The 14,113-nt window shown below is 41.8% G+C and overlaps 1 long non-coding RNA gene across 1 annotated transcript; it reads right to left on the bottom strand.

Annotated features, from left to right (window-relative positions):
* Positions 1-249: 249 nt before the first annotated feature.
* Positions 250-8,034, bottom strand: LOC119619761 (uncharacterized). The gene is made up of 3 exons (XR_005236237.2): positions 7,875-8,034; positions 6,534-6,694; positions 250-513 (listed from the first exon to the last, which is right to left on the bottom strand). It is a non-coding gene; the product is annotated as an uncharacterized lncRNA (long non-coding RNA).
* Between the last annotated feature and the right edge of the window lie 6,079 nt (positions 8,035-14,113).

Below are 14,113 nucleotides of genomic sequence, written 5' to 3' on the forward strand. Positions count from 1 at the left end.
ATAGATCAGACAGGGGTCCCAGGGTCTCAACCTTCAATCGTGGAGGATCCCTCCTAACAAAAGTCTGTGGTTAAAGACAGCCCTTTACTATGATCCCCTGGCTTCCTGGCATGAAAACAGCTTTCTTTGAATCCTGCATAATGGGCAGATAATCTCACAGCCATTTCCTCCTCTGTTGGGTCTGTTGTATGATGTTCTATCAGTACAGAGAGACATTCCAAAGCTCAGAAAAGGTATAGGACAAAGGGCTATCATTTGTATATGTATTTTGAGCATCTTTGCTAGGTGGAAGAGGGATCTAGAGAGACACACAGTGAATCAGAAATAGTCCTTGACCTCAAAGACATCCCCCCAGCCTAGATTCATTTGCAGATACCTACCATTAACACAAGTCAGAGAGAGAGGAGGAGTGGACGCAATGACAAGGGTGATGGTGGTGAATGAATTGACATTTGGAATTGGTCCTTGGGGATGATTGGGACTTCACAGGTCAGAGGCAGAGAATGAACATTCCTGTTAAGGGAACAGAATGAGTGAAAGCCGGGCACAGCATAGAGCTTCCGGGAAGAACATCAATTTATACAAACTCCAAGAGGAGAGATCCTCAGAGGTTTAAATCTAACCCCCAAGTGCATGACACAAAGGAAGCCAGAGCCCTTTGAAATGCAGCTACTTTTGTCCCTGGTGTCCCTGGAGTTTCCAGATTTTATTCCAGGAGAAGCATAGCACCCTCCTCCCCTCCGCATCCCTAACCACACATACAAGGAACCTACAAGGAGGGCAGGGCTGTGGCTTTCAGTCACCAAACTTGCATCATTTCTGATCAGGGAAATATATATATATTTGAGATGGAGTCTCACTCTGTAGCCCAGGCTGGAGTACAGTGGTACGATCTCAGCTCACTTGCAACCTCTGCCTCCCAGGTTCAAGAGATTCTCCCACCTCAGCCCCCTGAGTAGCTGGGATTATAGGCATCCACCACTACGCTCGGCTAATTTTTGTATTTTTAGTGGAGATGGAGTTTCACCATGTTGGCCAGCCTGGTCTCAAACTCCTGGCCTCAAGTGATCTGCCCGCCTCAGACTTCCAAAGTGCTGAGATGACAGGCATGAACCACCACAACTGGTCAGGGAAATATTTTAAAATTGTATCAATTTTGGAGTTCTGATCATTGTTTCAGAGTTGGAAATCAACTTTAGTCTCAGGATTCCTTATTGTTCCTCTGCTGCAATTTCTTTTCTGTTATTTTTTCCTTTTTGAAGGCAGGGTCTCACTCTGTCACTGAAGCTGGAGTGCAGTGGTGCTATCATAGCTCACTGTCATCTCGAACTCCTGGGCTCAGGTGATCCTCCCTCTCCATCCTCCCAGGTAGCTGGGATTATAGGCACATGACACCATGTCCAGCTAGTTTTAAAACTTTTTGTAGAGACTGGCTCTCACTCTGTTGGTTAGGCTGGTGTTGAACTCCTGGCCTCAAGTGATTCTCCCACCTGGGCCTCCTAAAGTGCTGGGATTACAAACTTGCACCGCGGGGACTAGCCTTTTGCTCTAATTTCTAAATGCCATTTCAACTTTTCTTTCCTCCATCCAGCCATGCTTCTTTGTTGCAGACACAAATATTTGGAAACTTCCTTTTTCCTCTCTCATTTTTGTCCCTGGGGCTTCTACAAAGACTGTCAGAGGTCTCGCCACTCTTTATCATCCAGATGTCTCCGAGAAACAAAACCACACACTTCCCAACAACCATCCTGATCTGATCATTTGCATATCAGGAAGGCTTTGTCCCAACTGAATTCTACCTTGTCATTCCCATCAATATTTTTTTATCATCTTAGCTCTGTGCCAACCAATTGTTCATATTTACTCTCAATATGTATTTGACGATCACATGGAATTTCACTGCCTAGTTATGTTCTGGTCTACTTAATTTGTCATCTCTATATTCCTTCTCTTGGCAGTGGCAGTGTTGCCAGGTAAACAAAGTTCTCTTTTGTTATCACACTTGTGGCCCAATAGTAGCAATAATGGTAATAAGAAATAAGTTGTATCAGGTAAGGTGTTTTATTTTTTTGTTTTTGTTTTTGTTATTATTTATTTATTTTTTTTGAGACAGGGTGTCATTCTGGAGTACAGTAGCATGATCATAGCTCACTGTAGTCTCAAACTACTAGGTTCAGTGATAACCCCACCTCAACCTCCTGAGTAACTAGGACTCTAGGCGTGTTGTGCCACCAAACCCAACTATTATTATTATTATTATTATTTTGTATAGAGAAGGGTCTCTCTCTGCTGCCCAGGCTGATCTCGAACTCCTGACCTTAAGCAATCCTCCTGTCTCGGCCTCCCAAAGTGCTGGAATGACAGCCATAAGCCATGGTACCCAGCCTCTTATAGGGCTTTAATAGAGGACCATCACTTCCTTAATACTCAAGCCAACCTGTGAAGCAAATTATCCCATTTTACAAATGAAAAAAACTGAGGCTTAGAGAGATGAAATGACTTCTTTAAGGTCACTCTAGTAATAACAGACAGGCAGGGCTCAAACTCTGGACTATTAGATAGAGCTGGTGGATATGAAGTATGCTTTGAATTCTGTGCTGGTCCCCCTGTGCTTCCCAGAGATGCTCTAAACTGGAGGCTCAAACACCAGCGGATTTTAGAATTACCTGGGGTCCTTTTTAAAATGCAGAATCTTCCCACCCCATACCCAGGACAATCTGATTTTGATGTGATAGGGCCCTAAAGTTTACATCATTTACCCAGACCCCTGATTTTATTAATGCAAGAGCTTGTGTTGAGAAATTGACAAGCAAAATGGAGAAGCCTAAGAATGCCTTATTTGTATTTACTGCTCATTGTATGTAACCGTGAGTTCATTCAGGGAAGGATAGTTTGTATTCTGCTTTAGTTCTTATAAAATATCACTATAATCTTATTTTAAATGACTGCATTTCTGGAAGAGACCATTTTATCCCAAAGAGAATTTCATTTCTGATCATTTCAGATAGATCTTTTATTTTAATTCTCCCTTCCCTTCTTTTAATATGACATCATAATCCTCTTCACGTCTAGCTTTTGTGTTTTATTGGTTTTTTTTTATGGAATATTGCCAGGCTTAGCATTAATGATGGAGATTTCAGAATTATATTCTAAATGAGAGTAAAATTCAAATAAGGATTCAAATGGAAAATATGTCTATAAGTATATGAAAATATCTCCTTTTTTACGCAGCTTTTCTTTCTTTTTATTTTTTTCTTTTTTCAGAAGGAAATGCTGGTTTAGGTAGGTATGTTAGGGGGTGAATTTTACTGTTATACATACCATCTTAAGAAATATTCAGATAAATCCTGCTTGTCAGAACTCCAAAGAGATCAGAGCACTGGATAAAAAATGAGACCAGCTTTGATTTTCTTATGTAAATGTTTTCTCTAGATGTATCTATTATGACAAATGTAATGGTTCTAATAACCACTCCAGACCCATCTAATTCAATTTAATTCCCCATGATCAAAAAATGCAAAACAACTATTTGAAAGACAGAGATTAGCTCTCTTTCTACTACTAAAGGAAATGAGAAAGGTATTAAAGAGATGGAATCTCAGACAGAGCTTCAATATTGATCTCATCTCCCTTAAGTTTGATCTTATGTAAAGTAAGTATACTGAGTGAGGTTTGGTGTAAAATTTCTTTTGTAAGGTCTAAAGAAACTGGAACAAGCCATCCATATTCATCCCCTCTTTAGCAAGCATATTCCTCCCTGCCACTTTCAAATATTTGGATCATGCAAAGATTTAAGATCAATTTTCTTCCAGATTGCAGATCATTGCCTCATAGCCACATTATCTCACAAGCTGTGTGGTTTACATTCTTGCACACTGAGCTGTCATATTTCACATAAATACCTTCTTTCCATGGGACAAAATATAAACTGTATCTTTCTACCTAACCCTGTCTTGAGTAAACAAAAGAAGCTGAGTTTTGGAAAATGAATTTCAAGCCCAGTCCAGTAGAAAATATCCTTTGGTCATCTACACTCCTGCACTTGCTGGTACTCTCTTTTCATCCCTTGCCTGGCCCTTAATCCACATTGCATCCTTTATGGGATACTTTTCATCCATCCCTTTCACTTGTTGACTCCGTCAGTCCTCGTCCTCAGTGAGCTGGTATAGGAGCTTGTGTATTTGCATTTCCTTTGGGAGCAGCATTCTTTAAGGAGAGCAGGAAACTCAGTATCAGTTAAAGAATGCTTTTGGTGTGCAGAAACTCTTCTGAGCTCTGGGAGCACACAGAAGAATGAGATGGGTTCTCCTTCTCTTTAAAATGATTGCCTCTAGTTAGAGGCAATGGGCCTAACAAGAACAATAGCTCCCGTGCATTGAGTGTTTGTTTCGTGTCACCTTCCCAAACGCAATTAATTTTCATCTTCACAATAGTCCTGTGAGTTAGATGCTGTTGTTCCCATTTTTTGGATGAGAAAATTTGGGCTCCCAGTTGCCCCGGCCCTCAGTGGGTATGTGTCAAAGCCAACATTTGAATCCTGGTCAGTCTGACATCAACACCTCTTCGCTATATGGTACGCTGGTTGAAAATATAAATAATAATCGATGACTGAGGCACAGAAAAGATCAACAGAAAAAAAATTCATTTCCCGGGTCAGAAAGATTAAAGTAGAAGCTGGAAGGCTTTACCCATTCCGGTGTGGCAGTGCCTCCTCTTTTAATGACTTCCCTTGCAGGCAAAATTCTCCGGAAGAATGCTGTTGACATCCTTCAATGCATCATAAATAATGTCCCAGGTGCTCAACTACCAGACTCAGTCACACTCCTCTGGAAGCTTTGCAAAAGTCTTCGAACTTAACCCCCTCTCAACCAACGATTCTTCTCATTCCTTTCTCCCCACTATGAGCTCGGTATCATTTGCTCATAGTTTATAGTTGCTTTGTAAGTGCTCTTAAATATTTTGTTTTGTCTTTTTGTGTTTTCATTTTTTGTTTTTTTGAGATAGAGTCTCTCTCTGTTGCCCAGGCTGGAGTTCAGCGGCATGATCTCGGCTCACTGCAACATCTGCCTCCCAGGTTCAAGTGATTCTCCTACCTCAGCCTCCCGAGTAGCTGGGATTACAGGCACGTGCCACCCTGCCTGGCTAAATTTTGTATTTTTAGAAAAGATGGGGTTTCACCATGTTGGCCAGGCTGGTCTCAAATCCCTGACCTCAAGTAATCCACCTGCTTCACCCTCCCAAAGTGCTGGGATTACAGGCACGAGCCACCATGCCCAGCCAAATATTTCTAAAGCAATTATTAGTTCAAATGAGTGCTACTTGCACAGATTCAGGATCTGCTGCTTCCGTGTTGTTACTGTCTAACAATTCTGCAAACTTTTTGTTTGCCTTTTTGTTTTTTGGTGGGAAAGAAAGGTCACCTAAACTTTAGGTTCCTCTAAGGCTGGACTGTATTTTATTTGTTTCTGTATCCTTGGGCCCAGGTCAATAGGTCCCAGAACACGTATTCATAAAGGTTTGATGGACTAAACCAAATGTGGAGCCAATTGTCCTAAGCTCTGTGACAGGGAAATATAGACCCTCAAATCAATTTAGTCAGCAAAGACTGAAGTGTGGGGATCAATTAAGGTAAGTATAGCTATAACTATAACACAAGACAGAACAAGGTAAACCATCATAACAGGGTACCAAATGCCAGGGAAGTTCAGAGGTTGGAGAGATCTTATTCAGTGATCTAGAAGGGGGTATCAGAAGGCTTTAGATATCCACCAAACTGATAACAAGATCACAGCTATTATAACTTGGTATCTTGGTACCAGTTTGTTGTTTTCAATAGTCACAATAGTCATAGCGGGAAGTACGGCATAGAGAAACTTTTTACTTTATACTTTCCAAGTATAAAGACTTGGAAAGACTTTTAAGACTTTTAAAGACTGCATTTTTTAAACAATAAAATTCATTCTTCTTACTACTAAAACAAAAAGGAAAGGACCTCATGGTGAAGGTGGCATATGACTAGGTTTGGAAAACTCTGTGGATAGCCTAAGGGGTGGGGAGGATTATTTCAGACTGAGGACCCAGCACAAAGGAAAACACAGAGACAGGCAAGCCTTGAAAAGGTTCAGGGAGCTGGAACCAGAAAGGTGAGCTGGAGTGCTGGATGTGGGCAGGGGCAGCAGCAGGGAAGGCCAAGAGGGAAGGTCAGGCCAAGTTGTGTGGGTAAAGATGCTGTCACTGAATTCATTTGGATGGGGGAGCCTCTGGGTTTTCTGAACTGAGCAAGGCACAATCATGGCTGGGCTTGAGAGGAGTCCTTCTGGACGCTGCTCAGACTTGGATATGCACTGACGTTGTCCTTCTTCCTTCCTGAGCCTGATGGCTTGTGGCTCCTAAATCCCAAGGGCTGATTCTATTCCATGTACCAGCCCATCCAGTGCTACAACCCAAAGGAGTGACTTGTGCTGGGTTTTCCAAGAAATATGACAGGAGGAGAAGAGAGACGATAGACACCTTCACAGCACCCCTCAAATCACCTGTAGGGGTTCCCCTCTCTTGCTGGTCATGGACATGCAAAGTGAACATTGAGATTCCCTCAGCTTCATGTGTCATTCTTTGCTTCAGGAAAATAAAGCTTTCTTAAATATTTATATTTTTGCTTTCCTCTCCCATTCCTCTCTCTTCCATTTAAATATGTCTGAAATATAAACACATATACACTTACATATTCAGCATGGCCACTTACTCATTCTACCCCCTCCTCTGCTACCCTGCTTCTGTTGGGAGCAATAAGGGCAAAAACTCAATTAATTTCTATGAAATTTCCATCTCCTGCTTTAGTCAATAACAGACTTTTCATATGTTAGGGCTCTCAATCAGCCACCTCCTGTGGCTTTAATCATTTTCTAACATTTCAGTTTGCTGTCCAGTCTGAATGCCCTGCTCCACCTCCCCTTGCTTTGGTTTTTATTATTTTTATTTTAACTCTGAAAGGAAAATTCATTACCTATACCTGGAGCCTGACCTCTTTGTTGATGCCCTTTTACATGTCAAAGTATTTCTTTGAGTAATCTGTTTGTTTTGACCACTAAAAGCTTTTTTGAGCAAAGAAAATCTGATAGCAACAGAAGGTCCCCAAGTGGGTATGATTCTATTTCTGAATAAGGCTCTGAAGATCTTTGTGATAGTTGATCTCATGTGTCAACTTGACTAGGCCATGGGACCCAGATATTTGGTCAAACATGTCTGCACATTGCTGTGAAGATTTTTTTTTAAAGATGAGATTAACACTAAAATCAGTAGACTTTGAGTAAAGCAGATTGCCCCCTGTAATGTGGGTGGGCCTCATTCAACCAGCTGAAAACCTTCAGAAAAAGACAAACTTCCTCCAAGAAAGAGAGAACTCTGTAGGCAGTGGCAGGCTGCCTTCTGCTCAAACTGCAACATGAACTGTCCCCTGAATCTCCAGCCTGCTCTTCTACCTTGCAGATTTGGGATTTGCCAACCTCCTAATTATGTGAAGCAATTCCTTAAAATAAATATTTTTTCTCTCTCTATGTCTGTGTATACATACATACACACATACACATATACACATACACACACATATAAGTGTATATATAAACATATGTATACATACAACCTATTGATTCTGTCTCTCTGGAGAACCGTGACTAATTGACTAATACAATCTTCATGTCTATATTCTGTTACTCCAGAAAGATTACAATTTCTTATTTGATTCAGAAAATGCTTATTAGATATTCACTAAACCATTAAAACAGCTCTACCTTAAATTGACAGTATCCCTTCCACTTCTTCCATTTCCTGCCTAAAAACCTAAATACACGAGGACCCCAGTATCATCTACCTCTCACCTTGTTTCACATCTTTTTATTTTGCCGTCCGTAGAGGAAAGCACGGCTTGGCAGCCACCTCTGATAGATAAGACTTTCACAGCTTTCAGGATCCCTGCCTTCTAGTCAAAACCCTGATGGCTTCTTCAAATCTCTCTCCCATGGGTCCTGTTTAGCAAGGCTTTGCACATCTTCATTTATCTCCTTTGAGCACTCTCCAAGTTCACTATTTGACTTTATTGGGATCTTCACTTCGATCTCAGTGATAAATCTGATGGTATTACACTGTGTCCCTAGGATGAAGTCAAGTGTTGGGTATTGCCAAGACTTCTCATAGAAATGTATTCTTGGGTGTGGGGAGATACATCAACCTTAACTATAACAGTCATTACTGTTGACTGAGCACTACCTACATGCTAGACCCTGAAACAGATGATTTACACTCATTATCTCATTTTATCTTGTAGATTAGACAGGACAGACTAATTATCCCCCAATACTCATACGTTTTAAGAAGAAATGGAACCATGGAACCTCTGAGTCTTAGCTGGGCCCATGGCCATTGGGAATATAAGCTAAATCTCCCAGCCCCCTACTCCCTTGCATAGAGGTATGGCCATGTGACTAAGTTCTGGCCAGTAGAACATAAGAGGAAGAGTTAAGTAGAACTTCTGAGAAGTGTTCTTAGAGGAGGGTGATGCATGCTTTGCCTTCCTGCTGGTGGGAGTTTGGACAAAGTGTCTGGAGTTTGCTGCCATCTTGAGCACACATTGGAGAAAGATAGAATAGCCAGATAAAAGGAGCCTGGATCCTCGAAGATTTGTTCAGTCCCCATACTCATCCAGAACTCCTTGCATCCAGATTATTTTTATCCTCTTTAACATTTTAAGTCACTCGGGGTTTTAGAGTTTTTATTACTCATAGCTGAATCGAATACTAATTGACCATTCCCATTTAAAAGAGGAAGAAAGCGAGGCCCAAAGAGGTTAAATTACTTGCTTCACATTACATAAGTAGAAAGTTTAAGTGGTGGGGCCTGGTTCTCTCTGATTCCAAAGCCAAGTGTATGGCCCCTTTCTGCTATATCATACTTCCTGCTAGTAAGAGCCACCCTCTAAAGTGAACTTCTTGTCTTCTTTCCTAGTTTGACGATTCTTCTAAGCAAGTATAGTTTGGGTGAGTCGCTACTTCCTGGAGAGAGGTTTTGAGGCCCTTTCACTGTCTTGAAAGATGTCCCAACCAATCTCTGTACCTGCTCTTCTACCTTGCAGATTTGGGATTTGCCAACCTCCTAATTACATGAACTAATTCCTTAAAATAAATATTTTTTTTTTCTCTCTCTCTCTCTGTATATACATACATACACATACACACACACACACACACACACACATAAGTGTATATATAAACGTATATACACATACAACTTATTGATTCTGTCTCTTCAGGTATCTGGATACAATTATTCCCTAGCCACCCAATACGTTTGCTAAGTAGCTCCTTCTTAAACTGCAGAGTAGGGTGGGTGTCTTGCACACCTTGTCAGACCACTAAGCCTGCCTGTCCAAACAACTCTATTCTGCTGTAACTGTATTCCTCTGGCGTGTTGGTACATATACTTCTCCCACTGGCGCTTGAGGCCCCAGCATGTCTGAGAAATTGAATGGCAGCAAGTTTTTTTGCCAAGACCAAAGCAAACATCCCTGGAAAAAACAAACAAACAAACAAAAAAACCAAAACAGCCTCATTGCAAAGCATCCTGGCTTTTGTGTGGATCTTCCGCCAGGGAATTCCAAAAACTTTCTTCAGATGCAGAGACCCTAAAGGTCCTTCAAATGCTGAACGTCAGTCTGTGCCACAGTCAAAATTACAATCCCAGCAGAGAAAAATGTGCCTGCTTTTCGCTTGTGTGGAATTACAGGGATCCCATATACTGGCTTTGATCCAGTTTACTATGTGATCTTGAAGAGAGACATCATGGTGTGTTGAAAGAGCACAGGGTTGAGATTCTGAAAGCCTGGCTACTGGCTACTACACTGACACTATGTAGTTCAGTCCCAGGCAAGTCACTTAACCTCTCTGAGCATCTCAGCTGTGAGTATTCATTCATTCACCCTGCCCCCACCCCCATCCATTCATCCATCTATCCATCCAATTCAATATTTATTAAAGGTGCATTTTTTTAGGTTTGGGGCACACAAAGGTGAACAAGATATGACTTCCCTGCTGAAAGAGTTCCCCTGCTACCTGACAGGTGGTAGCAAATGCAAAATTGTTAATAGATGTGATGGTACTTGAGAAAGCATCAACTTGTACATACAGTCAAAGGGTTATTTTTAAGCCACAACTTTGGAAACCTCAATTTCTCCTTCCCTTAGGTTGGACCCCCTAATTGTGCACCAGGGACTCAATGGAGAAATGGGCATAGAATTCGTGAACTGGCTACGGAGGTTCCTAGCAACTGCTACATCACAGATGGGGCATTTAATAGTTAATGTGACCCATCCTAGGAAAGCTGTGTACTGAAAAGAACCTTGAAACTCTCTGTCTTCAGAGACCCTACCCAAGTTCAGTATCTAATGGGAGCCACAGGTCACAGAATCCTTATCCTTATAATTGGAAGATGTCTTGGTCAGTCAGGAGAGAACTTTCAATATTTTATTGAAAGCATTTTGCAGTGGGAAATCCTTTCTCTCTCTCTCTTTTTTTTTTTTTTTTTTTTTTTTTTTGCCAGTGCCAGCATAATTTAACTATGATTTAATAGCTTCTTTCATTTACTTGTTAAATTATGCCTCTCCATCACCTTCCCTTTGGGTTTTCCCGCCTTTTGGTCCTACAACCTTCCATTATTTATTAATGCTCCATAATACATGATCGAGGTAGGCAGAAAGCAGCCATTTCACAGTGATTTAGGAGACTCCTGGCAGTGAAACAACAGGAACAGGAGCATACGCTCTGAGAGTCTCCCCTGTACTTGCCTTTTTGGAACACAGTCAGATAGTTCTTAGCCATATGAGTCCTCCCCTCCTCTTCCCATCCCACCCTCCTGGCCATTTTCCTGCCCTGAGCAAATTCAAAATACTTGGCTCAAAAGGACTAGTGAGTCACAGCTCATGTTTTTTTCCAAGTTCCAACTGCTAGGACGAGTCTGCTCCTCAAAGTTGTGCTTAACCTAAAGAGACACCAAGAGGTAATTTGACTTTCCCTCCCAGGCAGGAGCCTTGTGTGAGATTAGACTTCAGATATTTAATAGTTTGAATCTTGAGGGAATCAGTTGTTGAAAGGAAGCCTGAAACAAACTAGGGAGATACTCCTTGCTGTCCTTTTCTTGGGACAGCTTGGCTTGTTTTGACTCAAGGAATTACTGTTATAGGGATGGAGTTAGGATGAGTAGTTCTAGAGTACAGATGGGAAAATAGACGTGCTTCGTGACTTACTAAAAAGTATGGATTGGGCCACATCTGCAATTTCATCACAGTTCTGTTTCTCCCAGGCATCAGTGAGGGGCACGTTCATTTGCTGCCCCATCTAGGTTTCCTTTGCCTTATCCCTTCACTTGTGCTTCGGACTAGACTAGTACCTATTCAGTGACTCAGTGGATGAAGTAGGGAGGCTCTACAGATGTCAGGTCAGAGGGACACCTGAAAAAGTGCAGTGACCAACCCATACAGTTGAAAAGTGGGAGAGCCAGAATTAGAGCTAAGCTTCCTTTTTGACTGTAAGCTTTTACTGAGTAGGTTATTATTTTTATATATTTTAAAGATATATTTTATATATTTTTATATCTTTTACAGATAATATATATTCAAGCTCTCAGCAGCGTGTCTGGCATTTAATGCATACTTGCCTTCCTTTTACTACAGACCACCAAAGTGATACAGTGCTTAATAGGAAGAGTAGTGTTCTATATGGCCAGATCCCTGGAATGAGACTTGGGCCTCATCCTGGTTATCCACTTACTCATTGGGGAAACTTGGAGGGGCTGCTTTGCTTCCCTGAGCCTCAATCTTCTTATCCGTGAAATCAGAAGATTGAGTTAGATGGCCTCTGAGATATTTGCTTGCTGTAACTTTGTTCCTAGAACTGCTTTAGGTTGGGAGTAACTTAGAGCATAGAGCAGGACTCTGGAGTCTGGGGAATGAGTTGCCCAAGTGGAGTAAGACAGTCATGACAAGGTCAAAGTGCTTGGGGATCTATGATTGTTGTATTGAGTGATGGCCAAATCAAACAGGAGGATTTCTTAAGCTTTTCGGGCAGTACAGCCTCTTACTCCCTCTCTCCAGGTCCTAGACAGTATTTGGCAGATACTGCATCGTGTTCCCACTGGTTCCCTTTCCAGCTTTTGGAGGAGCATGACTACACTAAAGGCTGGGCATGCTTGCCATTCCTCTTTCATCCCTGACTACATTCACCTGCTTCATCCCTCCAGATGGCAGCAAGAGCTTTGGAGCCTAGGCATTGCCCCCTGGAGACATGTCCTGATGTTCCCTAGGGGCCTGGGCAGCCATTCTCCATCTGGTGATTTAGGCTTAAAGTCCAAGCACAGGAGAGAAAATCTGAGATAAAACAACAGCTGGAATAGAAATTCTGGTCCCTCTGTTTCTCCATGACAGTCCTTCCTACCCCCAGCAGTGCCTTGCGAGATGGTAGCAAATGGAGTAAGTCAGTCCAGAGGCTGGAGCTTTGAGTATCTCCTGTTCACCCACAGTGCTATCTTCTGCAGCAAGCCTGACTTTGTGATGACCTCTGCAATTTCTCCATTTGCATTTCTGCAGTGCCCCGGGTTTGCAATGACACGCTCCATTCCTCCAGAAGTTTTCATTCCTGTGGCGCCGAGGCTGGGGAACATCAGAGGGCTAGGTCGTTCTGTAACTAACATAAATGTGTAATCTGCCTAAGCCTTGACTAATGCATTCCTTGCATTATTAAACACAGATTAAATATATATGGATATTTAAATGTAATGTGTTATTTTCCTAAATCTAGCTATGCTCGATGTTCCTTTGACTTATGCCTTTTCATTGCTCATAATTGTCTCAGAGATCATGAATTACAGGCAGAAAGGAGCTGGAGCTTCCTCAGCACCAAAGACTTTGCTATCCCATTACATTTGCCCAAGAGATGCAGCAGTAGTTCTCCCGCCCAGAAAATTACTGCTGGGGTTCTTCCCAAGGGAATGTATTTTTTTTCCCCTTCCTAGACAGAGCTTATTTCTCACCAATGATTCAAAGGCTAAGCCAGCCAGAGCCTGGCAGATTTTTCAGTTTGTTTCTATTCTACAGGAAGGCTTATGTCTGGGGCAAGTTACTGAATACCAAATTCAGACAGTCTGTGCCTTCATGCTGGTGGTACCTTCACCCACTCTCCACCAGCTGTACAGACAGTCACTTGTCCTCTACAGGTGCTTGGAGAGCCCCAGTGAATTCTGACTGATTTCCTTTTTTAATCATGCAGTTAATTGGCAACATTTCTGCTCAATACCCCAGCCCAATGACAGGGAAACCAAAACTATCCATGACAATGGTATGTGTGAAGCAAAGATAATCTAAAGTACTTCACATTTGCATGCCTCAGTTTCCCTTTCTCTAAGAGGCAGGGTGCAGGATTGATTCAGATTCTCTCCTAAGTTTTTGTAGGTTTTCCCATGGTTCTCTGTGCTTCTGAGGAACCAGAAGGGGCAATACAGTCAGATACTGTTCACCTAGCATCATTTGCTCTGTTACCATTAAAATATGTTCCTCCTTGAGCCTTGGTTACAGATTTTTCATCCGTGTCAATCAGTCAATTTATCAGGAGGTGCTGCCTTTGTATCCTGTCTTTATCTGTATCAGTATACTAGAATTTAAGCCACTGTTGTTCAGGAGCCAGCTCTTACCACCTAGCAAGAGCTGACTATACACATGTCTTCCCATCTCCTCTCTCAGTGATATCTTCTTGGTATCTAAAAATCAACCATTGTGGGAATATTTACACCATGGAAACTGGCCAAAGCTAGAAAGCAGAACTTTTTTCCCTTGAAAAATTGGTTGTTAAAATTTACCAGCACATCACTGCTGTAAGCTCCCTGAGGGTATTGATCAGTTCCTATAGCTCTCTTTCTGTATTATGAAACACATGTCGGGGTGTATGGAAAGCTTTTGCAGATGAACACGGAGGACATGTCAAGTCACAGATCTTTCCCAGTTCAACTGTAAATACGTTATAATCTCCATTGAGTGCCACAGTCTTTCAAACTTACCTCCTTTCTATAGTATTATACT

Source organism: Chlorocebus sabaeus, chromosome 25, assembly GCF_047675955.1.
Source record: "Chlorocebus sabaeus isolate Y175 chromosome 25, mChlSab1.0.hap1, whole genome shotgun sequence".
NCBI lineage: Eukaryota > Metazoa > Chordata > Mammalia > Primates > Cercopithecidae > Chlorocebus > Chlorocebus sabaeus.